Source organism: Scyliorhinus torazame, chromosome 2 (genome assembly GCF_047496885.1).
Source record: "Scyliorhinus torazame isolate Kashiwa2021f chromosome 2, sScyTor2.1, whole genome shotgun sequence".
In the NCBI taxonomy this organism is placed as follows: domain Eukaryota; kingdom Metazoa; phylum Chordata; class Chondrichthyes; order Carcharhiniformes; family Scyliorhinidae; genus Scyliorhinus; species Scyliorhinus torazame.
In genome coordinates, this window is record NC_092708.1 from 237,930,243 (window position 1) to 237,957,755 (window position 27,513).

The 27,513-nt window shown below is 46.1% G+C and overlaps 1 long non-coding RNA gene across 1 annotated transcript in view; it reads left to right on the top strand.

Moving 5' to 3' along the window:
* Positions 1-8,584, top strand: part of LOC140407858 (uncharacterized) — a 61,041-nt gene extending 52,457 nt beyond the window's left edge. Inside the window, exon 3 of the long non-coding RNA XR_011939845.1 lies at positions 8,502-8,584. This is a non-coding gene — a long non-coding RNA (uncharacterized lncRNA). The remainder of the gene's footprint in view (positions 1-8,501) is intronic.
* Positions 8,585-27,513: the final 18,929 nt, after the last annotated feature.

Genomic DNA, 27,513 nt, shown 5'->3' on the forward strand with positions numbered 1-27,513 from the left:
GTCCCCACAAGGCAGAACAGGTCCAAGCAATCGAGCAACCCCAGGGCCTCAGCCTGGATGAGGGCGGCCATTTCGCGCGCTTTTCGCGGACTCCCCGCTTGTGCGCACCGAACGAGGGGACGGGGACGTCGACGAACGTACTGCGCAGGCGCGCACCACGTACGACCGCACCGCGCATGCGCGGTGGCGCAGGGAACGTACTGACGCTACAATGTGCGGCAACTGTGGCTCCGCCCACTTAAAGCGGCAATGCCCTGCCAAATCCCGACGATGCCTGCGATGTGGCAAACTTGGCCACTATGCTGCTTTATGCAGATCAGCTCAGCCTGCCAACTCGCAGGAATGTCCGGGCCATTCAACCCACGGTCACCGAGCCCGATTCGGACCTGTGACCCGATATTGACACCAAGGATCCGAAGGCGCCTTTTCGAGTCGGTATCATTACAAAAAACAGGGTGTCCCCGAAGCAAAGAATCCAGCCTCTTTCGGTGTACAGCATCGATCCAGACGATGAGTGGTGTGCTACCCTTACGGTCAACCGGTCCCAAATACGATTCCGCCTGGATACCGGTGTCTCCGCCAATCTCATTGACCTCCAAAGCCTTCGTGTCAAACCAGCCATCCTGCCATCAGCCTGCCCGCTATTAGATTATGATGGCAATGCCATTGCTGCCAGCGGCTCGTGTCAACTTGAAGTGACGCACAGGTCACGCAAAGCCATCCTTCCCTTTGAAATTGTGGGCTCCTCGAAAGCCTCCCTGCTTGGCGCGCAGGCATGCAAGCTATTGAACCTAGTTCAGAGAGTTCACTCTCTCTCCTGCTGACGCATCTGCCTTTCAGGACACTGACTTCAGGGCGCAGCTCAACGCCATTATCAACCAGTACCACGACGTCTTCGAGGGCATGGGCATGCTCCCGTACACCAACAAGATTTTATTAAAACCGAACACCACACCTGTGGTGCACGCACCTCGCAGGGTCCCAGCACCCCTTAAGGACCGCCTCAAGTAGCAGCTGCAGGACATCCAGAACCAAGGAGTGATTTCCAAAGTCACGGAACCGACCGACTGGGTCAGTTCCATGGTATGTGTAAAAAAGCCTTCCGGCGAATTGAGAATTTGCGTTGATCCCAAGGATCTAAATCGCAATATTATGAGAGAGCACTATCCAATTCCCAAGCGCGAAGAGCTCACATGTGAGATGGCTCGCGCCAAGCTCTTTACCAAACTCAACGCCTCAAAAGGATTCTGGCAAATCCAGCTCGATAAATCCAGCAGGAAACTTTGCACTTTTAACACCCCCTTTGGAAGATATTGTTACAACAGGATGCCATTGGGATCATCTCTGCATCAGAAGTGTTCCTCCTGAAGCTGGACCGCATTGTTATCCCGCACAGCATGCGCCAGCTTGTCTTGGAACAGCTACACGAGGGCCATCTTGGCGTGGAGAAGTGCTGCCGACGGGCCCGAGAGGCAGTGTATTGGCCCGGCATCAATGATGACATCGCCGACACAGTGCTCAACTGCCCCACCTGTCAGCGCTTCCAGCCGGCCCAACCACAGGAAACCCTACAGCCCCATGAGTTGGTCACATGCCCTTGGTCCAAGGTTGGCATCGACCTGTTCCACGCGCTGGGCAGGGACTATGTTCTGATTGTAGACTATTTTTCAAACTACCCGGAGGTGGTACGTTTGCACGACATCACCTCGTCTGCAGTCATCCGTGCCTGTAAGGACACCTTTGCTCATCACGGCATCCCGCTCACTGTGATGTCGGACAATGGGCCCTGCTTCGCAAGCCAGGAATGGTCCAACTTTGCCAGGAGGTACAGCTTTGTGCATGTGACATCCAGTCCCCTGTACCCCCAATCCAATGGCAAAGCGGAGAAGGGCGTCCACATCGTCAACCGGCTCCTCTGCAAGGCTGCTGATGCAGGATCCGACTTCTACCTCGCCCTGCTGGCCTATCGCTCGGCCCCACTGTTCACTGGCCTGTTGCCAGCTGCTCATGGGTCGCACCCTGAGGACGATGGTGCCGTCCATTCACGTCCCAGACTTCGACCACGTTCCGGTCCTTCGCCGGATGCAGCTGTCTCGTGCACAGCACAAGGCGGCTCATGACGCCCGTGCAGCTGATCTCCCTGCTCTGGCTCCAGATGACGTTTGCATCCATCTTCCGAATGGTGGCTGGTCTGCAACTGCTGTGGTTCTTCGGCAGGTGGCTCCCCGCTCGTTCCTGGTTTGTCTACCGGATGGTTCCATTCTGCGCCGTAATCACCATGCCCTTCGTCCCGTTCCGCGCTCGCTACGTGATCCTCCGCCAGTGCCACGCCCTCCTGTTGTCCCTGACCTGGACTATGCAGAGATTCCGGTAACTCTGCATCCTCCTCACTCTGACGCAGTCCAGCCCGCTCCTCAGCTGGTGGCTCCTGACCCACCCTTGAGGCGGTCAACCAGAATTCGTCGCCCACCTCAGAGACTTAATTTGTGAAATTTGCACTAATGGACTCTCTGGTCTGTTCTGTTCTTCCGTTTAATCGTTCAAGTAGTTTGTATATAGTGTTCATCTCGTTATTTGTGTGACACACTGTTTTTTCTGCACCAGGCGCCTTCCCATGTAAATAGCTTAGTTTTATGTACATAGTCCTGTAAATATTTCGCACACACCTAGTCAGGAACATTCACCACACACTATTTATTGTCATGCAGGCACATTTGTTTATATAAAAGGGGGGATGTCATAATATACGCCAGTATATCATGGTGCAGACACACACTGATGGACCCACAGTGGGACCAATCAACATACACAACACCACAGCCAATTACCAGTGAGAGCACACGCACTATAAAGACAGGGGACATCAGAGTTCCCGCTCATTCGAGTAGCAGCTAGCTAGGAGCACAGAGCTCACAGCCTGCAACACAGACATTCACCATGTGCTGATTGCATCAACTGGTTAGGACAAGGCAAAGGTCTTTAGTTAAACCTGGTATCATATTTACCCACAGTTCAAGTATGTTTAAATAGTTAACCTTTTAATAAAATAGTGTAGCACTCCTTCAAGTGTTGATGACCTGTATGTGAACCAGGACAACCAACTCATCAGTAGGGGCCTGCCGAATTTGAGGGTTAGGCTCTGAAGATTGCACGGGAGTCCAGGCCTAGCAGTAGAGCAGCGCAGAGGTTAGGGAGGACGTAGAGGTGGAAGCCGCTGAATTCTACGCCCTGGACCATGAGTGTGACCGTACAGTAGCCCCAGATCGTGGCGGAATGGGATCTGGAGGCCAGGGAGATTCTTTGTTTGGCGGGTGTACTGCGAGGGAGCAGCACCTTACCGTATCCGGGTATATGAAGTTTTCGGTGCTCCCGGAGTCCAGCAGGCAAGAGGTCACCTGGCCGTTGATTTTCATGCTGGTCGATGCGGTGGCCAGGTTGTACGGACAAGACTGGCCGATCGTCACTGAGGCGAGTCGTGGTCGGTCGTCGCTGGCGTCAGATGATGGGGAGCCTGGGGGGCTCAGGTCCTGGAATGCTGTCGGTGTCAATGCCCCATGGGGGAGACAAGATGGCGGCGACTGAAGATCCTGCGGGGGACAAAATGGCGGCGCCCATGGGCCGCACGTTGTGGAGGTTGGAGAAGATGGCGGCGCCCATGGGCCGCACGTGGACTGAGGGGGAGAAGATGGTGGCGCCCACTGGCTGCGGGTGGTCCGGGGAGATAAAGATGGCGGCGCCCATTGTGTGTAGGCTAGGGGGGTGGGGGCGATAGCGGCGACTGCGCGGGCTTGGAACACCGCGGCGAAGTGCCCCTTTTTGCCGCAAGCCTTGCAAAGGGCCGCGCGGGCTGGGCAACGTTGGCGAGGGTGTTTCTGCTGTCCGCAGAAGTAACATCGGGGGCCCCCAGGGTGTGCGGGCTGGTGTGTGGCGCAGGCGTACTGGCTGGGTAAGGCCCACGCTGGGGTGGCTGTCTGTGGGGTCCATGATGCTTAGGAGGGGTGGGCCACGCAGCTGGGGGTTGGGGGTGTGTGGGCCTGACTGTTGCGCGAGGCGACCGTCATAGAGAGCGCTAGCTTGTTTGTCTCAGCTAGATCGAGCGTGGCCCCTTCTAACAGTCTTTGGCGTTTGAGGTCTGACCCCATCCCCGTTACGAACATGTCCCTCATAAGGAAGTTCGAATGTTCAGTGGCCGTAATGGCCTGACAGTCACAGTCCTGGACGAGTGGGATTAAGGCCCGCCAAAAGTCTTCCATGGACTCACCAGGGAGTTGAGAGCGAGTGGCGAGTATGAGCCTGGCGAAGAGCGTGTTCGTTTTCTGTGCGTAGTTTTCTTTGAGAAGCGCCATGGCGTCGGCGTAGTTCGGGGCGTTCTGGATCAGCGGAAACACGTTGGAGCTTAACCTTGAGTACAGGGTCTGTATCTTCTGAGCCTCCAGAACAGGGGTGGCGCTGAGTTGATGTACGCCTCGAAGCAAGCTAGCCAGTGATTAAAGTCCTTGTTGGCGTTGCTTGATTGCGGATCTAGCTGCAGGCGATCTGGTTTGATACGGAGGTCCATCTGTCAGAAAATTTTAGAGCAATCAATTGAACAAAGACTAGAGTTGGATACAACTGAGGCTTTATTGCTCTAAGATGTGTGGCCTCCCACAGCAGCTGGCGAAATGGCTGCTGAATGGAGGGCACGCATATTTATACGCCGCCTACTGGGAGGAGCCAGCAGGCAGGGACTACCGGCAAACCTGTAGTACAGGTCCTACCTTACATCACCTAATAAAGGTGTAACAGTGGTTTACCACAGCATTTTAAAATCGTTCTGCAGTCAAACCTCAGGCAGGCTCTTGAAATTGAGACTTGACCAAAGTCAAATACATAATCAACAAACAAGCTGCCAAAACATGTCTGGACCTGCCCCGCCAATCACCCATCAGGAGATCATTGCACCATGTTGATATGCACAGGTCTATTGTCACCCAGAGTTCGTGCTGTTACCTTATATGGGAACAGGTTATGTGCAGCCCATAGCACCAGAAATGAAACACCTGGGACGGCTCAGGTATCCTGTCAAATGGTCATCAACTGGATCATTGGGTGCTGAGACTCCCTCTGAGGCATTATTGGCAGAAAGCCAGGAGAAAAATTGTTTTGTTATGCTCTTGTCGTGGCATAAGCTGCTTCCTTGATGTGCACTCTGACAAAGGAAGGTTCAGACTTGGAGATAGCTTCAGCACGTTTATTAAACTATTAACAATTCTCCTACTTGGATTCGACGCTACTGTTAATCCTGCTATAGCTACTCAGACTGACTAACCAGTCTGCTACAATTCACGTGGTGGGGGTGATGTTCAATCAACCCTGTGTCTGTACTCACTGAGAGTCTCCACTGGAAAGAGGATGATCATGTGTGCAGTGTCCTTATATATGGGTTGGTGTAATGCCCCCCTGTGGTAGTGTCACCTCTGTGTGTATCGTGAATGCCCATTGGTGGTGTCCTATCTTACTGACCTATTGGTTACCTGTCTGTGTGTCATGTCTCTGGTGTTCCCTTTAGTGTCTAGCTAGGTGTAGTGTATGTACATTAACCCTTTGTGTACTTACAGTGATGTATATCACCACATCCCCCTTTTTTCGTGTTACATATTTTCTGTACAGCGTTAAAGAATATTGAACAAGCTAGGTAGATGGGTGATACTCTGTACAAGTTATGATAACAGTGATCATTAAACAATAAGTCCAAATCATATGCATGAGTCCAAAGTTCATTAATTATTATGGTCGAGTGGCTTTCTTGTTTGGTTGGTGAGTTGGTGATGTTGATGGTGGCATTGCATTGTAAACACCATCAGTGTCCCTGTGCTGAAGGAACCAAGTGGTCAAATCACTTTGTTGTCTGATTTGGACTCTTTTTTTCTTTCGATGCATGTGGTGGTAATTCTTGATGGCCCCTGTCTTGAAAGCCAGCTTGCTTGTTGGTAGTGCAGCAAACGTGAATTGGTAAGATGGATCGTCCCGCCATGGTATGTCATTGTACTGAGCTGAGCAGTAACAGTGTCCCTCATTTGCAGAGTTGTACCATGTCGTACCAGTCGTAGTTCCATTGTTGTTGTTTTTGTCGTGCTTGTTGTCGAAGCTGTTGCCTTTGGTACGCTTCTTGCTATTGTCTTTGATGTTGTTGTGTTGGTTGGTTTTGTTGTCGTGTTTGCTGTGCTCAAGGACCACACTCTGTGGATAATACGAGTCCTTCACACAGTTACTCGTGTCAGCGTCCGTTGTGGCATCTGCTGTCTCCTTGAGCGTGCCGTCATTGAGTTTGCGGTGCTCCCCATCTGGAGTCATGTCCGGCTTACTTGAATCAGATTTGGCTTGTCGATGCTCCCCGTCTGGAGTCATTTCAGGTTTACTTGCATCTTCTGAGGTTTCTTGATGCTTCACGTCCGGAGGCAAAACATTCAGGAATGCATTTGCTTGTGGAGAGGCTCGGGCGAATGAGGTATGAATTAACGTGGTGTCACCAAAGTCACCAGTAGTCTCACTGTGATTGTCGAGTGCCTCTGTACATTCTAGCTGAGGTCTGTCATGTTGCACATCTGGTATGGGAAGTGGGATGCCGTCGTCACTTGTCTCACATACAGTGGGTAGAGTCTCAGTGTCTTCATGTTGTTCACTTGAGTGTGGTAGACTGTCAGAGTCTTCTTTCTTGTTCATTGGAGCGTGATAGACTGTCATAGTCTTCCTCTTGTTCACTGGAGCGTGGTAGACTGTCATAGTCTGCTTGCTGTACCCTTGAGAATGGCAGACTGTCATAGTCTTTCTGTTCTTCACTTGAACGTGGCAGACTTGCATCGTCTGCTGCTGGTTGCTCAGAGGAGGTTGCTAGACCCTCATGGTCTTGTTCATGCAAGGATTGCTCTTTGGAGTTTTGCATTGCTTCGATCGTGGAGTCTGTCCACGAGCTCGCTGTGGAGTCTTTCATCGCTTTCTGTGTGGAGGCTGGGACCCTTTATGGTGCGTGGACCACTTTCTGTGTGGAGTCGGGGACCCTTCGTGGTGCATGGACCACTCTCTGTGTGACAGCAGGCCGCTCTCTGTGGGCTTGTTTCGCTCTCTGTCTCTTGGTGTCAGGCCGCCGCATAATCCTGCACTCACGAGTCGGGGTGTCATATCTGCTGGGCAGAAGATCCTCAAATCCGAAGAACTCATGTCGGGGTCGTCAATGTGCAACACGTCTAGTTGTGGTTCGGATTTGGTACTGGGGTAGCCTCCCAAGGTGCAAGCTTCGTCTGAGTTGTTGTCTTCCAAGACCATATCATCACGTTTTGTGTCGGAGCTGGCATTGGGCTCGCGATGTCCAAAGAAGAATTCATGGTCTGAGTCATAGTCTTCAAGAACTGTATCATCTCTTTGGGCGGTGCTAACTGCTTGTTGCAGGGTTCTGCGGAGGTTACTTTCAGCTACTGGTCGAATTTCAGGCATTGTGCTGTCGTTCCATGTGAAAGAATCTGGTTTTGAGGCTTTAATTGTTTTTTTTTGTGCTTTGGGACATTTCCCCTTTAAGTGGGTGTGGGCCGGGGCCTCTGACGTCACAACGCTTGTGACGCAGTGCGTAGGAAGTGGTTGCACATGCGCATATCGCTGTTCCTTTACTTGGGGCCTTTTTCGCAAGTGCGCATGCGCGGCTTCTCACCTTTTCTTCTTGTATGTTCCTCGCAGAATTCTTGGAATTTGTCCAGGACTGCCTGGAAGTCGCTCTTGTTTTGCCCCTTTGAGTATTAGAAGGTCTGGAAGATTTCATCTGCTTCTGGACCCACGATGGTAAGTAGAAGCTTTATTTTTTTCTGCATCCGCCACGCCCTCTAGGTCGCACGCTACCAGGTCGATCTCGAATCTCTGCCTGAACCAACACCAATTTTCACTGAGATTGCCTTGGTACCTGAACGGTTGTGGAACCGGAATCCCGAACATCATCTTGCCTGGCTGTTGTTGCTGGTTGTCACTGTTTGTTGAGTTTTTAACTATATGGATTGAAACAGTTCACTCCTAGAATCATGTTTTGTTATGCTCTTGTCGTAGCATAAGCTGCTTCCTTGATGTGCACTCTGACAAGGAAGGTTCAGACTTGGAGATAGCTTCAATACGTTTATTGAACTATTAACAATTCTCCTACTTGGATTCGACGCTACTGTTAATCCTGCTATAGCTACTCAGACCGATGAACCAGTCTGCTACAATCCACGTGGTGGGAGTAATGTTCAAACAACCCTGTGTCTGTACTCACTGAGAGTCTCCACTGGAAAGAGGAAGATCATGTGTGCAGTGTCCTTATATATGGGTTGGTGTAATGCCCCCCTGTGGTAGTGTCACCTGTGTGTGTATCGTGAATGCCCATTGGTGGTGTCCTATCTTACTGACCTATTGGTTGCCTGTCTGTGTGTCATGTCTCTGGTGTTCCCTCTAGTGTCTAGCTAGGTGTAGTGTATGTACATTAACCCTTTGTGTACTTACAGTGATGTACATCACCACAGAAATGGCAAAAGGGTGCGAAGGCAGAGGGATTAAATCAGGCACCCAAGGCACATCAGCAGCGAAGATTTGGCGTGTGAGGTGACCTTGACCAGACCGGAAAAGTGAAGACCAGACAGAAGGAAGGAAGGAAGAGACTGTTAGCGAGAACCACCTTCATGAAGACAGGCCAGAGGAATTCCAGCAATTAGATCCACAACCTGACAAGCCATCTTTACGAGTAGTAGACACTGATCTTGGTTACCTTTGGTATTTTGTGGGTAACATGAGAGTTAATTGTGTTAATAAATATTGTTGAATTGTGAACTTTTGTTTGTGGTTTGTTCTCCTCGTAAATCAAGACACCTTAGGTCAGTACTTTTGTTTCCGGGGACCCATTTTTACTGCATTTTGTTCCTGTAAAATTTTATCAAATAAAAACTCCTCCAAACTTGAAAAAAAAGGCTGCAACCATATAAAAAAATGCGGCCGCACTGCGCATGCTGCGCACCGGTGAGTGGGCACGTATGCTGCACGCCGATGAGCGGGCACGCATGCTGTGCCCCGATGAGCGGGCATGCATGCTGTGCCCCGATGAGCGGGCACACATGCGCAGTGCAGCCGCATTTTTAAAATATGTTCGTGGCCATTTTGAAGGTTGCTCACAGCCAGCATTATTAAAAGCCGGCTGCTGCAGCTGTTGCGCGTGGGTTTGCGCGATCGGGAGCGCCGTGACGGATGGCACCGCGACCCTCCTGAGACCCGCCGACGACCCACCAGCGGGTCATGCCCCCGACTTTGACAATGCCTGCCCTGGGTAAAACTTTTGAGTAAGGTAACTGGTCGAAAGCATCTGAGGTTTTACAGATACAACACCTATATGTCTCAATAAGGTCACCTTTCATTCTTCAAAACTCCATTGAGTACAGTCCCCAACCTCTCTGAAGAAAATTCTCCATGTCGTGTTGGGTGTTCCACTATACAGTTGAACCAACACGGTTGTAGATGGTACAACTCTGTTTTATTACTCTTGATAACAACATCTGTAAACTTATGACTGTGGTTCGTACTTTACCAGCTAACCTGTGGACCCAGCCCTAACACTATCTTAGAGAGGCACTCAGCACATGGTGTATGTCTGAGTGGCACGCTGTGAGCTCTGTGCCCTGAGCTGTCTCCTTCTGGAATCAGCGGGAACTGTGGTGTTCCCCGTTTTATAGTGCGTGTGCTCTCACTGGTGATTGGCTGTGATGTTGCGTGTGTGTTGATTCATCCGTTGATCTGTCCATCAGTGTGTATGTGTGTTTGCACCATGATATGTTTATCTGAATATCATGACACTCCATACCCGGGATCAACTTGGTGAACCTTCACTGGACTGTTTCCAATTCCAGTATATCTTTCCTTAGATGAGGGGGCCAAAAGTGTTCATAGTATTTCAGGTGTTGTCTAATTCATGAATTGTAGAGTTTTAGCAGAATTTCCCTATTTTTATACACCATTCCCTCTGAAATAAAGGCCAGCATTCCATTTGCCTTCCCAAATACCTGCTGAACTTGCAGGCTAGCCTTCAGTGATTTATGCACAAATCCGTCTGTGCTGCAGTTTTCTGTAATTTTTCTCAATTTTCAGCTGCTTTATTCTTTCTACCAAGGTGCTTAACTTCATATTTTCCTCAGACTATTTTAACTGCTTACTTTAACTGGTGGGAATAGAATGGAGGGCGTATTCACGCAAATTTTAAGAATTCTTACAGGGTGAATGCAATAAGATGTTTCCCCTTGTTGGTGAGTCTAAAACCAATAATCTCAGGAGAACGGATAAGCCATTTAAGACTCAGATGAGGAGGAATTTCTGTGTTGAATCTCTAGTATTCTCTACCGCAGAGGGCTGAGCATGTTCAAAACAATCATTGAGCATGTTCAAAACAAATTAATAGATTTACGGAGATTAATGACATCTGGAGATATGCAAATGGTGTGGAAAATTAGCTTTGGAGGTAGATGATCGGTCATGATCTAATTAAATAGCATGGGTGACTAGATGGGCTGAATGGCCTACTCCTGTTCCTTTCCTCGTGCGTTCCTATTAGTTGAGTGACTTTGTTCACCACTCTGTTCCCACCAATCTGCAAATTCTAACGTGACTTGATTTGGTGCCGAATGAGGCTCCGATTGGAATTTTAACCAGCTCCAGAAAAATGACACTGTTGAAGGTATGGTATTTTCAATGAGCAATTAACCCAACACTCCATCTACCCTCTTAGTTGGTCACCAAGTATTCTGCTGCACTATATCAGAGAAGAATAGGGAAGTTGTCTGTTTTGTCCTGACCAATATTCATCCCTCAACTAATAAAATGGATTATCTGACCAGTATCACATTGGTATTTGTGAGATCTTGCTGTGTATAAATTGGCTGCTGTGCTTTCTACTTTGCAACAGTGGCTACACTTCAAAAGTACTGTAACACACTTTGGTATATCCCGTGGTCATGAAAGGTGGTACACAAATACAAACCTTTCTCATTATTAAAATTAATTTAGAGTACACAATTCTTTCTTTCCCAATTAAGGGGCAACTTAGCATGGTCAATCCACCTACCCTGCACATCTTTGGGTTGTGCGGTGAGACCCACGCAGACATGGGGAGAATGTGCAAACTCCACACGGACAGCAACCCAGAGCCGGGATCGAACCTGGGTCCTCGGCATCATGAGGCAGCAATGCTAACCACTGAGCCACCGTGCTGCCCTAAAAAAATGCTAACTTTTCTCACTTCCCCATCTGAAAGACAGCAAGTTAAAAATAACAAGAGTAGAGGACGTTGGAAAAATCCAGTGTGTCTGCCAGCATCAATTGGAAGAGAAATAGAGTTAACGCTTTGAGTCCTTTGACTCTTCATCAGAACTGAGGGCTGCAACGTGCCCAACCGGAAGATGAGACGCTGCTCCTCCAGCTTGCACTGGGCTTCACATATCATTTGAATCAAGCCCAGTCTATGCAACTTGTCCTCATAATGTAATATTTTTATCCCTGTTGTCATGTTGGTCAATCTGCACGGCACCCCATCCGAGATCATGGGGCCGTAGCCTCCTGGTTCCCCAGCATCACATTTGTGGGGGATTATTATCCAAAGATGCATTGGGGGATCCCTCTTGGATGTTCCCAGGTATGGGTTTACCTAACAATTGTCCAGAAGGGCTAACTCCTCCTGGACAATTGCACTGCGCTGGGAACCATCCGACAAAGTGATTTAAATCGCAAACTTTGGATGGTTCTGCCAGTTTTATCCTCACAGTTACTCTGAAAGAGTTAGAAGGAAAATCGTCAGAGTAACTACTTTAAACACTGGGACAGTCAACATACTTTTAATCTCCCCCCCCCCCCAATCCCTGCTGACCCAATCCTCTGCTGACTGCCACTCCAAAGAAGTTACGGTGTGTCCGTGTCCTTCTTGAATTGCAATATCTAGGACTGAACACCGCACTCCCCATGCGGTCTAATTAGAGCCACCTGACCTATAACTTTGAAAGGGCAAAGTTAAAAGACATCTGGTGTATCAGTGCACATGTTCTCCACTTGGACAGCATTAAAGTAATATAGTCATAAATCGGAAAAGGCTTTATAATCTCAGGATGAAGAAGGCAGCTTCTCCCGTGGTTTATTCGGGAGCACAAAAGGAGTTGGAAATGAACTTGAAGAATTGGAGGAAGCAAACATGACATTATTAACATAGAGCACTCCATGCTCAAGGGAAAAAGAAACAGGAACCAGCACAAAATGTGCCATCGGGAAAATCATTCCTGACAGCAGATGTCAATCCATTAATAGAATTCTGCTTGAATCATTCTCTCCCACATGCATTAAGCCATAGTACAGTATGATCAAGGTAACAGGACAATATTTTGCTTGTCATTTTTTTTTGTTCATTGCGATATCGAAACTATGATTCTATGAATCTATGATTCTATGATATATTCAATTTCTATTCTCTGAAAACAGTTGTGGATCTGGTACATAGAATTAAAAAATAAAATAAATTTAGAGTACCCAATTCATTTCTTCCAATTAAGGGGCAATTTAGCGTGGCCAATCCACCTACCCTGCACATCTTTGGGTTGTGGGAGCGAAACCCATGCAAACATGGGACGAATATGCAAACGCCACACGGACAGTGACCCAGAGCAGGGATCGAACCTGGGACCTCAGCGCCGTGCTGCCACTGGTACACAGCACGATAGGGGACCATTGACCCAACTGGTCTATGCTGGTGTTTATTCTCCACATGAGCCTCCTCCTTCTCCATTTCAACAAACCCTATTAACCTATCCTTCAATTCTAATACCACCAAGTTCTTTCTCCCAAAATGTATCTGTGCCACATGGTAGCAAATTCTACCTTGTAAATCATCTGCAGTTAAAGAAGTGTCACCCTAATCTTCACCATCCTCTTCTTTTTTTAAAACATTCATTCATGAGATGTGGCAGTCGCTGGCTGGGCCAGCTTTTGTTCCCCATCCCTAATAGCCCTTAACTGAGCAGCGGGCATGTCAGGCCATTTCAGAGGGCAGTTAAGTGTAATATCCTGCATGGGACCTATGACGTTGGAATGCTTGTCTTCCCCGTGCTCCTTACGCAGTAGAAGCTCCTCGCTTGGGTCACTGTCTGTGTGGAGTCTGCACCTTCCTTTTCCCCGTATCTGCGTGGGTTTCCTCCGGGTGTTCTGGTTTCCTCCCACAGGTCCCGAAAGACGTGCTTTTAGGTGAATTGGAAATTCTGAATTCTCTCTCCCTGTACCCGAACAGGCGCCAGAGTGTGGCGACGAGGGGATTTTCACAGTAACTTCATTGCAGTGTTAACGTAAGCCTAATTCTGACAATAATAAAGAATATTATTATTAGTATATAAGGTCGGCCAGTAAGGTGCCGACCATAAGAAAACCTGGTAGCGGTGTAGTGTACATGTATTGTTTGTAAATAAAACTTTGCTCTTATTTTGACTCGGAGGAGACTCCCCATGTCCTTATTAAATTAAGAGTCACCCACATTGCTGTGGGTCTGCTGTCACATGTAGGCCAGACCAAGTACAGACAGCAGATTTCCTTCTCTAGATGGGTTTTTAGAACAATCAACAATAGTTTGAATGGTCATCATTGGACTTTTAATTCCAGATTTTTATTGAATTAAAACATCACCATCTGCCATGATGGGATTGGAGACTGGGATGCCAGAGCATTACCTTGGGTGTCTGGATTACTAGTCCAGTGACAATACCACTAAGCCATTGCCCCCCCTGTGACACTCCCACCCCCCTCTCCTTCCTGAAAGCATCCTGCTGCGATACAGTTCGAAGGGTGTCTGGTTCAAATGGCCAACATTGCTAAATCAAGGTGGCTCTTGGACCATGAAGGCACAAGGCACTACATGCAATCCAAATCACGTCCTCCCCCGTTTCCCAACCCCCGCCCTGAAACATCCACATCATCCAAGGTATACACGATAGCAATCAGGTAACCTATATTTGGTCAATTCCACTTTTCCTCGCATAAGGCTCCACTGCTGTTGCCCCATTGATGAGCGACTCAACACAGACCATGAAGCAAAAAAGGATCTTTTTGCTTGTATGTGTTAGTGTGAAGCAAAATCGCATCTCTACCTTGTTTAATTAGAATGGCAACAATGTGTGGGCACCTGAACACAAGACTAAACAATACTGCAAATATAAAATAATATAAATATAATACAAAAATATTAACCTCAGGCAGCATTGAAAATGTATATTAGCATACACTCCTATATGGAACTCTGTATTTTCCCTCACCCCCAACTGACCCTGCCACCGTCTTTCATATGTACATATGAATTAAGAGCAGCAGTAGGCCATTGGGTTCCTCGAGCCTACTCTGCCATTCATTATGATCATGACTGATCTGATTGTAACCTCAACCCCACAGTCCTGTCTACTCCCGATAACCTTTCACCCCCCTTGTTAATCAAGAATCTTTCTAGCTCAGCCTTAAAAATATTCAAACACTCTGCTTGCACTGCCTTTGGAGGAAGAGGGTTCCAGAGATTCATGACCCTCTGAGGGAAAATAATTCTCCTCATCTCTGTGACCCCTTATTTTTAAACGGTGACCCCAGGACTCACTGCTGCCTGCAATTCTATCCTTGTTCATCCACTATTTTCCCCAAGGACAGACAGTGAGAGCCCCTTACCCTCATCCTCCTTTTCTTTGGCACTGCTTCCTTTGCACCATCACCATGTCTATCCCATCCAGCCTCTGGCCATCCGCATCTGCCCACCTTCCACTGACCTGACCTATCGATCACTGTGCACCTCATCTTGCCCTTGTGCTGTAGCTCTATACTGTATCCGAACCCAAACCATAACACAAGAAGCTAAGCAGAAGCCTAACCGATCCAGCAACAAGAAGGAAAACTTGTAATTTGTGTTCAAGACATTTATAGCACAAGTCCGATACTGTATTATTAGACCATTAAAACCTAAACCATCAGTTTCTAGCTTTGTGCTAAAAACCTGCTAAGACCTGAGGCCAGGAGCAAGGAGCTGTGGAAAAGCAATCTACGCCTGATCAATAGGAGGCTGGGACCTGGTTGTACGAATGTGAAATCCAAGTCTGACCAGAGTTGGATGGGTGAGCAATGATGTGGCCAAGGTGATATCAAAAAGGATGGAATGGAGGGTCAGTATTCAGACATGTTCAGGGATATTAGTAAGACTCGGGGAAACAGGAATGAAAAGGGCTTCCAAGACCAGATAAATAGTTGAATTAAACATAGTTGAAACTCAACTGGTCCTGTCAGGATATAAGCCACAGAAATACATTTAATATAAAACAAAGCTACACACGCACACACTGGAAAAGCAACTTACGTCCACTATTCAAAGCGTTACTGATCTAAGTCACCTGAGGAAGGAGCTGTGCTCCAAAAGCTAGTGATTTGAAACAAACCTGTTGGACTTTAACCTGGTGTTATAAGACTTCTCACTGTGCTCACCCCAGTCCAACACCGGCATCGGATCGAGTCTTCGGGATCCTTAAGGGGGAGCAGCCCCAAGTTGTGGTCCACATAGGTACCAACGACATACGTAGGAAAAGGGATAGGGATGTAAGGCAGGAATTCAGGGAGCTAGGGTGGAAACTTAGATCTAGGACAAACAGAGTTATTATCTCTGGGTTGTTACCCGTGCCACGTGATAGCGAGACGAGGAATAGGGAGAGAGAGGAGTTGAACACATGGCTACAGGGAGGGTGCAGGAGGGAGGGTTCAGGTTTCTGGATAATTGGGGCTCATTCTGGGGTCAGTGGGACCTCTACAAACGGGATGGTCTACACCTGGACCAGAGGGGTACCAATATCCTGGGGGGGAAATTTGCTAATGCTCTTCGGGAGGGTTTAAACTAGTTCAGCAGGGGCTTGGGAACCTGAATTGTAGCTCCAGTATACTGGAGGTTGAGAGTAGTGAAGTCATGACTAAGGTTTCAAAGTTGCAGGAGTGTACCGGCAGGCAGGAAGGTGGTTTAAAGTGTGTCTTCTTCAATGCCAAAAGCATCCGGAATAAGGTGGGTGAAATTGCAGCATGGGTTGGTACCTGGGACTTCGATGTTGTGGCCATTTCGGAGACATGGATAGAGCAGGGACAGGAATGGTTGTTGCAGGTGCCGGGGTTTAGATATTTCAGTAAGCTCAGGGAAGGTGGTACAAGAGGGGGAGGGGTGGCATTGTTAGTCAAGGACAGTATTACGGTGGCAGAAAGGATGTTTGATGAGGACTCGTCTACTGAGGTAGTATGGGCTGAGGTTAGAAACAGGAAAGGAGAGGTCACCCTGTTAGGGGTTTTCTATAGGCCTCCGAAAAGTTCCAGAGATGTAGAGGAAAGGATTACAAAGATGATTCTGGATAGGAGCGAAAGCACCAGGGTAGTTGTTATGGGGGACTTTAACTTTCCAAATATTGACTGGAAACGCTATAGTTCGAGTACTTTAGATGGGTCCGTTTCTGTCCAATGTGTGCAGGAGGGTTTCCTGACACAGTATGTAGATAGGCCAATGAGAGGTGAGGCCATATTGGATTTGGTACTGGGTAATGAAGCAGGACAGGTGTTAGATTTGGAGGTAGGTGAGCACTTTGGTGATAGTGACCACAATTTGATTATGTTTACTTTAGTGATGGAAAGGGAGAGGTATATACCGCAGGTCAAGAGTTATATCTGGAGGAAAGGCAATTATGATGCGATGAGGCAAGACTTAGGATGCATCGGATGGAGAGGAAAACTGCAGGGGTTGGGCACAATGGAAATGTGGAGCTTGTTCAAGGAACAGCTACTGCGTGTCCTTGATAAGTATGTACCTGTCAGGCAGGGAGGAAGTGGTCGAGTAAGGAAACCATGGTTTACTAAAGCAGTCAAAACACTTGTCAAGAGGAAGAAGGAGTCTTATGTAAAGATGAGACATGAAGGTTCAGTTGGGGCGCTCAAGAGTGACAAGTTAGCTAGGAAGGACCTAAAGAGAGAGCTAAGAAGTGCCAGGAGGGGACATGAGAAGTCTTTGACAGGTAGGATCAAGGATAACCCTAAAGCTTTCTATAGATATGTCAGGAATAAACGAATGACTAGGGTAAGAGTAGGATCAATCAAGGACAGTAGTGGGAAGTTGTGCTTGGAGTCCGAGGAGATAGGAGAGGTGCTAAATGAATATATTTTGTCAATATTCACACAGGAAAAAGACAATGTTATCGAGGAGAATACTGAGATTCAAGCTACTAGACTAGAAGGGCTTGAGGTTCATAAGGAGGAGGTGTTAGCAATTCTGGAAAGTGTGAAAATAGATAAGTCCCCTGGGCCGGATGGGATTTATCCTAGGATTCTCTGGGAAGCTAGGGAGGAGATTGCTGAGCCTTTGGCTTTGATCTTTAAGTCATCTTTGTCTACAGGAATAGTGCCAGAAGACTGGAGAATAGCAAATGTTGTCCCCTTGTTCAAGAAGGGGAGTAGAGACAACCCAGGTAACTATAGACCAGTAAGCCTTACCTCTGTTGTGGGAAAAATCTTGGAAAGGTTTATAAGAGATAGGATGTATAATCATCTGGAAAGGAATGATTTGATTAGAGATAGTCAACATGGTTTTGTGAAGGGTAGGTCGTGCCTCACAAACCTTATTGAGTTCTTTGAGAAAGTGACCAAACAGGTGGATGAGGGTAAAGCAGTTGATGTGGTGTATATGGATTTCAGTAAAGCGTTTGATAAGGTTCCCCATGGTAGGCTACTACAGAAAATATGGAGGCATGGGATTCAGGGTGATTTAGCAGTTTGGATCAGGAATTGGCTAGCTGGAAGAAGACAAAGGGTGGTGGTTGATGGGAAATGTTCAGACTGGAGTCCAGTTACTAGTGGTGTACCGCAAGAATATGTTTTGGGGCCACTGCTGTTTGTCATTTTTATAAATGACCTGGAGGAGGGCGTAGAAGGATGGGTGAGTAAATTTGCAGATGACACTATAGTTGGTGGAGTTGTGGCCAGTGCGGAAGGATGTTATAAGTTACAGAGGGACATAGATAAGCTGCAGCGCTGGGCTGAGAGGTGTCAAATGGAGTTTAATGCAAAAAGGTGTGAGGTGATTCATTTTGGAAGGAATAACAGGAAGACAGAGTACTGGGCTAATGGTAAGATTCTTGGCAGTGTGGATGAGCAGAGAGATCTCGGTGTCCATGTACATAGATCCCTGAAAGTTGCCACCCAGGTTGAGAGGGTTGTTAAGAAGGCGTATGGTGTGTTAGCTTTTATTGGTAGAAGGATTGAGTTTCGGAGCCATGAGCCCATGTTGCAGCTGTACAAAACTCTGGTGCGGCCGCATTTGGAGTATTGCGTGCAATTCTGGTCGCCGCATTATAGGAAGGATGTGGAAGCATTGGAAAGGGTGCAGAGGAGATTTACCAGAATGTTGCCTGGTATGGAGGGAAGATCTTATAAGGAAAGGCTGAGGGACTTGAGGCTATTTTCATTAGAGAGAAGAAAGTTAAGAGGTGACTTAATTGAGGCATACAAGATGATCAGAGGATTGGATAGGGTGGACAGTGTGAACCTTTTTCCTCGGATGGTGATGTCTAGCACGAGGGGACATAGCTTTAAATTGAGGGGAGATAGATATAAGACAGATGTCAGAGGTAGGTTCTTTACTCAGAGAGTAGTAAGGGCGTGGAATGCCCTGCCTGCAACAGTAGCGGACTCGCCAACACTAAGGGCATTCAAATGGTCATTGGATAGACATATGGACGATAAGGGAATGGTGTAGATGGGCTTTAGAGTGGTTTGACAGGTTGGCACAACATCGAGGGCCGAAGGGCCTGTACTGCGCTGTAATATTCTATGTTCTGTGTTCTATGTTCTATGTTCTCCACATCATGATTTAAATCAGTAAGAGAAAGCCATGTGGTTTTTATTGCTGATGATCTTAGGTGCAATGAATGTATTAAACTGACCTGACCTCTGCGCACGGTTTCTAGCACAACAAGGGAATTGGATAACACTTAAAGATAAAGATGTGTAGGGTTACGGGGAATGGGCAGGGAAGTGGAACTATCTTGATTGCTTTTGAAGAGAGTTAGTGCAAATTCAAAGGGCCACCTGACCTCCTTCTGTATTGTAACCATTCTACTCTAAGACTAAAAACAAAATAACAAGGCAGCATAGTGTTTCCACCCTCTGGAAAATATGAATGCATTAATTGACAAAGATAAGTCGTCTATTTCCCAGGGTATTGTACCATGGAATATGGCTGTTCTACTTGATAGACATTGTATTCTTATTTGGAAGTTAAAGTAATGCTTGCTAATGAGCGGATATTAAAATGCACTCTATATTGTGCTATGGTTACAGCACCATGCATCTTTCTAAATTCGCTATATTAATCAGCATCTGCTAAATGAGAGCTGTTATTAGCATTGGAATTTTTAATTACTAATGTTCAGGAAAGAAATTTAACCAGTTTATTTTTCTTCCTCCATCAGAAAGATTTTTGTTTCTGTTAAAGCGGAGCAGCTCATTAATAACGCAACCTTGCAACGGGGGTACCCAACCTGCTAATATTTGGTATATTCTTCCTTTCAATGCCTCAATCAATCAGAGACAACTTACCAACGAATCAGTATCCTTTTCTCGTGCAGTATAAATTGTTGCTCCCTTTGAAATTTGGCATTCTTACGCCTGATGAATGCAAAACAATACATCACATCGCTTTTCTCAGCAATCCTCAAGTTCAATCAAGCGATTATGTTCATTAAGACAATTTATGCGTTTTTCTTCATGAGCTAATAGGAGCAGGAGTTCTTCTCTGAGCTCCAAGAGGGCTCCTTGGACCTTCCCATCCCTGGCCTTCTCTCTTGCTCCCACCATGAGCAGCTCTTCAGAAGCTCCTCCATCCCCCTACTCTGAATCATATCCTTCTGATGGCATTCATTCCCTTGGTTTCACTGTGGCTTTGTCCTCCCACCTGTCATTCCAACTGGCTTCAGATAGAAAACAGAGCAGACAAATTTAAATGAAGGCTCTGAATTCAAATGGCCTCATGCTATGGTATCCATGAGCGACTCATCCGTTGTATATTTTATATATTGGTTTTATGCAGGGATGACACTAGTTTCTATCCATGTAACAGGATGTATTTGCAATGCTTTAAGATGTCTGCTCCTTGCTTCAATTCTAGCTTCAGCCCTTTCTACAGTTTATTTCCTTTCCCCTCAGTCCACACCCAGGCTTATCCACTCAAGCACAGTGAACATCAATAATAAACAGCCTCACATATCAAACATAGAACAATTGAACACCACCACTGTGAATCTGCCCCAGAAATTGGGGCCACAGTATCACATGAAATGGTTGAATTTAAAATACAGATGGAGGGTGAGAAGGTAAAATCCAATACCAGTGTCTTGTGTTTAAACAAAGGAGACTACAATGGGATGAGGGAGGAGTTGGCGAAGGTAGACTGGGTGCAAAGACTTTATGGTGGGACATAGAGGAACAGTGGGGGACTTTTAAAGTGATTTTTCACAGTGCTCAGCAAAAGTATATACCAGTGAAGAGGAAAGACTGTAGGAAAAGGCATGACCAGCCATGGATACCTAAGGAAATAAAGGAGACGATCAAATTGAAAGAAAATGCATACAAAGTGGCAATAATAGTGGGAAATTCGAGGATTGAGAAATCTTTAAATGTCAACAGAAAGCCACGATAAAAGCTCTAAAGAAAAGCAAGAGAGTAAACTAGCTCAGAATATATAAAGATAGCAAACGTTTCAGCAAATATATAAAATGAAAAAGAGTGGCTAAGGTAAACATTGGTCCTTTCATGGATGAGAAGGGGGCTTTAATAATGGGAAATGATCGAGGCATGGAACAGGTATTTTGTGTCGGTCTTCACAGTGGAAGATACACATAACATGCCAAAGATTGATGGCAAGGAGGCTATGGCAGGTGAGGATCTAAAATTGGACATTATCACTAAGGAGGTAGTGTTGGGCAAGCTAATGGGGCTAAAGGTAGACAAGTCTTCTGGCCCTGATGCAATGCATCTCAGGGTACTAAAAGAGATGGCGAGGGAAATAGCAAATGAATGAAACGAAAATCGCTTATTGTCACAAGTAGGCTTCAAATGAAGTTACTGTGAAAAGCCCCTAGTCGCCACATTCCGGAGCCTGTTCGGGGAGGCTGGTACGGGAATTGAACCCGCGCTGCTATCCTGCCTTCTCTGCTTTAAAAGCCAGGTATTTAGCCCTGTGCTAATTTACTCATGATAATTTACCAAAATTCGCTGGACTCTGGAGTGGTTCCGGCAGATTGGAAAACAGCAAGTGTGACGCCACTGTTTATAAAAGGAGCTAGACAAAGTTGGGTAACTACAGGCTGGTTAGATTAACTGCTGGAGTTTGAAAATGCTTGGATCTACCATCATGGAAAAAATAGCGAGACATTTACATAGAAATTGTCCCATTGGCAGACGCAGCATGGGTTCATAAAAGGTAGGTCATGTTTAACTAATTTATTGGAATTCTTTGAGGACATTAAGAATGCAATGGACAACAGGGAACCAGTGGATGTGGTGTATCTGGATTTCCAGAAGGCATTCGACAAGGTGCCATAAGAAAGGCTGTTGCATAAGATAAGGGTACACGGCCTTATGGGTAATGTATTAGCATGGTTAGAGGATTGGTTAACTATCAGAAAGCAAAGAGTGGCGATAAATGGGTGTTTTTCTGGTTGGGGATCAGTGGCTAGTGGTGTGCCTCAGGAATCAGTTTTGGGACAGCAATTGTTTACAATTTACAAAGATGATTTGGAGTTGGGGACCAAGTGTAACGTGTCAAAGTTCGCAGATTACACAAAGATGAGTTGTAGAGTAAAGTGTGCAGACGGCACTGAAAGTCTGCAGAAGGATATAGATAATTATAGTGAGTGGGCAAGGGTCTGGCAGATGGAGTACAATGTTGGTAAAACAGCAAAATGGACTATTATTTTAATTGTAAAAAATTGCAGTAAGCCGCTGTGCAGAGGAACTTGGGTGTCCTTGTGTAGGAATGGTAAAACGTTGGTTTGCAGGTGCAGCAGGTAATTAAGAAGGCAAATGGAATTTTGTCCTTCATTGCTAGAGGGATGGAGTTTGAAAACAGGGATGTTATCTTGCAGCTGGATAGGGTGCTGGTGAGGCCACACCTGGAGTACTGTGTACAGTTTTGGTCTCCTTACTTGAGAAAGGATGTACTGGCACTGGGGGGGGTGCAGAGGAGATTCATTCACTAGGTTGATTCTGGAGTTGAGAGGATTGACTTATGAGGAGAGAATGTGTAGACTGGCACTATACTCATTGGAATTTAGAAGAATAAGGGCAGATCTGATAGAAACATATAAAATTATGAAGGGAATAATTAAGATAGAAGCAGGGAGATTGTTTCCACTGGTTGGTGAAACTAGAACGAGGGGTCATAGCCTCAAAATAAGGGGAGCAGATTTAGGACTGAGTTGAGGAGGAACTTCATCCAAAGTGTGGTAAATCTGTGGAATTCCCTGCCCAGTGAAGCGGTTGAGGCTATCTCGTTGAATGTTTTGAGGCAAAGATAGATAGATTTTTGAACAGTAAAGGAATTAAGGGTTATGGTGAGCGGGCGGGTACGTGGAGCTGAGTCCACAAAAAGATCAGCCATCATCTTTTGAATGGTGGAGCAGGTTCGAGGGGCCAGATGTCCTACTCCTGCTCCTAGTTCATATGTTCTAAAAGGGAAACATTTACATCAAATAATAGATCTTGAAAAGGCCAACTGAAATTACAAAATGCTCATCAAAGTATTTTAAAATAAATTTAGAGTACTCAATTCATTTTTTCCAATTAAGGGGCAATTTAGTGTGGCCAATCCAGCTCGCCTGCACATCTTTGGACTGTGGGGGCGAAACCAAGCAAACACGGGGAGAATGTGCAAACTACACACGGACAGTGACCCAGAGCTGGGATTGAACCTGGAACCTCAGCGCCCTCAGGCAGGAGTGCTAACCAGTGTGCCACTGTGCTGCCCTATGCATATCGAAGTTAATAGGGAGGTGAGATATATGACTGTCATCTAATTCTATATCATACCCACTAATTATGAAGAAGTTGCAAAATTGCCATCCTTTTCAGAATGGCAGTCGATTTTTTAAAATTAACATGAAGATACAAGAGGAAGAGGATGTATAGCATGAAGGAAAGAACTCTCAGTCCAGTTACTTCCCACAGTCATTTGAGGATCATGTCCATTTGAATATGTTTGCAAAGTGGGTGCAAAGTCCTTCAAAAAGAGCACACTATGGCAAACTCGAGAGGCCAGAAGCTCATGGGAGGTAATCGCTATTCTGCAGTTTATGTTAAACTCCTTGCTTTTCAACCTGTCGGTGAGACTATTTTTACCGTGAGCTTGTGAGTACATCTGGAAACAAGCCAAAAGGCAATTGATGAAACCTTCACAGATTTCAGAAATTCTGGGAAATCATCTGTTATTCCCAAACCACTTTGAATACAGAGTTGGCCATGCTCCTCCAGTCCTACAGTCAATTTTAGAAAGGGATGGATCAATGATTTGTATATTCTTGCAATCTCCTGAATACTCTTTTTATTGGAACCACATCATCTGGATACCTGACAGGTGTTTTTAGGCTGAGGAGGTTTCATAGAATTTACAGTGCAGAAGGAGGCCACCCGGCCCATCGAGTCTGCACCGGCTCTTGGAATGAGCACCCCACCCAAGGTCAACACCTCCATTCTATCCCCATAAGCCAGTAACCCCACCCAACACTAAGGTTAATGTGGTTATATTGTTTCCTTCTCAACAAAGTCAGCAATAATAAGGGCAGCATGGTAGCATTGTGGTTAGCACCATTGCTTCACAGCTCCAAGGTCCCAGGTTCGATTCCTGGATTGTGTCACTGTCAGTGCGGAGTCTGCACGTTCTCCCCGTGTGTGCGTGGGTTTTCTCCGGGTGCTCCGGTTTCCTCCCACAGTCCAAAGATGTGCAGCTTAGGTGAATTGGCCATGATAAATTGCCCTTAGTGTCCATAATTGCCATTAGTGTTGGGAGGAGTTACTGGGTTATGTGGATAGAGTGAAGGTGTGGGCTTGGGTAGGGTGCTCTTTCCAAGAGCTGGTGCAGACTCAATGGGCCGAATGGCCTCCTTCTGCACTGTTGATTCTATGAATTATAATTTTCTTTCCCAATAAATTTACTCACAGCAACATGTATATCAATTGGCTGTATTTGTAAATTTTCTTTTTAAGATGGGTATATTTTACAGAAAGGTTTTCTGATATAGGGTGCTAATGATTTGCCTTAATAGTTTCATCCTCCTCATCTATGGAGCCTTCTCCAGCTGTAAGTGGAACTGTGACTCTGGCCTCCATGTGCTTCCCTCCAACACCCCCCTTGCCCCACTATTGTTGGCCTTGCCTTCAGCTACTGAGAACCCAGCCTCATAACATTCCCTACCCTAACCCTTCTGCCCCACCTCCTTTGATACACTCCATTAAACCCAGCCCAGCTTTTTGACAAGCTTTAGGTAAACTTGTCTCCTCCATTAACTCATCTATTATTTTGATTCCACCTCTGAAACAGTTTCTGGATTCAAGGCAAAATATGAAGCATGTTCATCCAAAGAACCATTGGTTATTTGAACTGTGATTCACCTATCACATTCTGATGATAAGTAACAAAAGCAAGCCACCGTACATCTCAAATGAATATCCAATCCCACAGTTTGAGAGTTGAACATGATTTAGCGATGAAAATGGCAAACTGATCATTGTATTGTTTGTTTGTTGCACCAATCTCTACACCATTATTACTGGAGTCCCCCATGCTTCTCTACTTGGACCCCCCTTTACCTCATGCATCTGTAGAGACTGGGTTATCTTCCACTTACATGCTATTAATCTCCATTGCTACCTCTCCACCATAACCTTTTGATATTCTGACCATCACATTTCAAACCATGGATGGATCACGACTTCCATAAATTGAATGTGAGGAAATTTAAGCTACAATTTTTGCCATACATCATAAACCTCATGCCCTTTCCCCTCACCAGACGAAGCAAGCTGGGCCTCAATTTTCTGTCAGCAACACTGAGAAAAACTTCATCATTTCAAATGACTATCCATTGATGTCAATCAGAAAAACTAGGCCATAATATTCATTTATCCATCTTAAATGTTCCATTCGTTTAGTTGGACTAAGTTTTCAAAGTCTTTTCCCAATATAATAATAATCGCTTATTGTCACAAGTAGGCTTCAATTAAGTTACTGTGAAAAGCCCCTAGTCGCCACAATCTGGCACCTGTTCGGGGAGACCAGTGCGGGAATTTAACCCATGCTGCTGGACTTGTTCTGCATTACAAGCTAGCTATTTAGCCCACTGTGTTAAACCAGCCCCTGCTCCATGACTTGACAGTCCTGCTCCCTCACTCTCTTTCTGAATTTCCTCAGTTTGGCTCTACACCCCTAATAATTTTTTAAAATTTAAATAACGTTGAAAGTCCGCCTCGGGTGTTTCACACCGAAAGGAAGTGAACATTACACTGCCAGGATCAGAGCCCACCCCACCAGCAACTTTGGTTTAACAACGTTGCAGCTCCATTAAAAAAAAATAGAGTCTCTCTGGAATTCCCCCAGACAGCCCCCCATTCCCCTGAGAACACTGCACCCTATGGAACATCCTTCCCCCAATGGAACCCCTCCCCCAAAGAACACGTCCCTCCATGAAAGCGCCCAAGAGTTGCCAAGGGGCAGTGCCAGGGGCGCAGTTTTAGGCAGTGCCAGGGGTCAGTGCCCAGTCATTACCCTTTTCCCCTGAGTGGTGCACTCACCTGAACTCCACGGTGGGTTCTGTTTGCCAGATGCTAGCCACAGGAGAACTGTGGTAATTTGCGTTGGCATGCCCTCACGCTGACGCGAATGGATAATGTAATGGAGGAGGTGGTTATTATCAGGTGCAGTGGCCTGAAAATGAAATGTAAATTGATTGTAATGTACTTACTGACATTTAACGTTGGGATTCCTGTTATCTCATTGGTGGGGGCATTGGCTTGAACTACTTGCAGTCTACATGGTGAAGGGTACACCCATGACGTTGTTAAGTAGACAGCTTCAGGACTTATGCCCAATGACAGTGAACAGTAATACATACCCAGGTCAGAATAATGTGTGGCTTGGAGGAGAACCTTGTGGTGGCCCCTTGTGCCAGCTGCTCTTGTCATTCTTGGCAGCAGCAGGCATAAGGCAGAGAGAAACCGTAAGGAGCGGAAGTCGCGAGCCAGAATCTCATCCAAAATTAAATAATCTGGGGCATTCAGTCTTATTTGCAGCAGAACCTTCCGGGCACAGGTCATCCCTCACAGTCACTTGCATACCAAACAGAACCATACCAAATGCCCCAGATGATGAATAGATTCATCTCACCTTGACTCAGTCAAACACCTGAGGCAGAATTTCATCATTATTTAAATTTGGGGGTGGCTCTGTACAAGAGCAAAATTAAGGAGATTCAGTAGCAGCTGAAATTATTGGCTTGTGTGGGAGCAGGACTGGCAAGACTTAGAGCTTGTACTGGGAAAATACTCTGAAAACGTAGTCCAACTAAAGGAATTGAACGAGCGATAATGCAGGGGTTGTCGTTTTTTTGCGAGCGTCTGTTAAATTCAAAGCCTTGAAGGGAATGAAGAGACGATTTGACTTGGCTGATGATAATGTTAGCAACTTAAATTGGCTATTCTGATCGATAAGCATATCCTGACTCAAATGATTTTAAAATACATTATTCTTTGTCCCTTGGGGACTGTTCGGCTCAGTACCAAAAGTGCATTTTAAAGGTGTCCATTTGGCTGTCATAAAGCATTGATATCATGGTGCTGTTGCACTTAACATGAAAATCTTCACTCATGGGCAGATGTTCAATGTATTTCAGTGAAGTTTGTCTGACAGTATCTTGCTGTCATCAGTCTGCTTAAAGAATGAGCACAATAAATATAAATCTGCAAGAGTCCTCTATAGCATGATCATTTTAAGTGGGATGTGATCAGATATATTTGACTTAATTAACCCATTTGCTAAGAAGAGGGCATATTGCTTTGAACTGAGTGAATGCAGCAGGTCGCCATGTAAATGGTACCTTGATTGCTTATTTCATTTCAAAAGCACCAACACCATTCTTGCCCTTGGCTCATTACATGGCTGATTTCATTCTCGTAATGTAATTAAAACTCAGTTCTTTTGAAGATAATGGGAGACCTTTGTTGATCCAAAGTTTTATGCAAAGTGTGTGGTACTGACAAGTGAATTTATCCCTTTAGATTTGATTTTGGCTGGGAACAAGAGAATAAAAATTTAACCTGAGTGCATGTAGTAATCATGGGCTTGTCAGCCTATGGTTAATGACTCTGCTCACTCCATGCACAATTAGAAGCATTCTAATTAAGGTTAAAGTA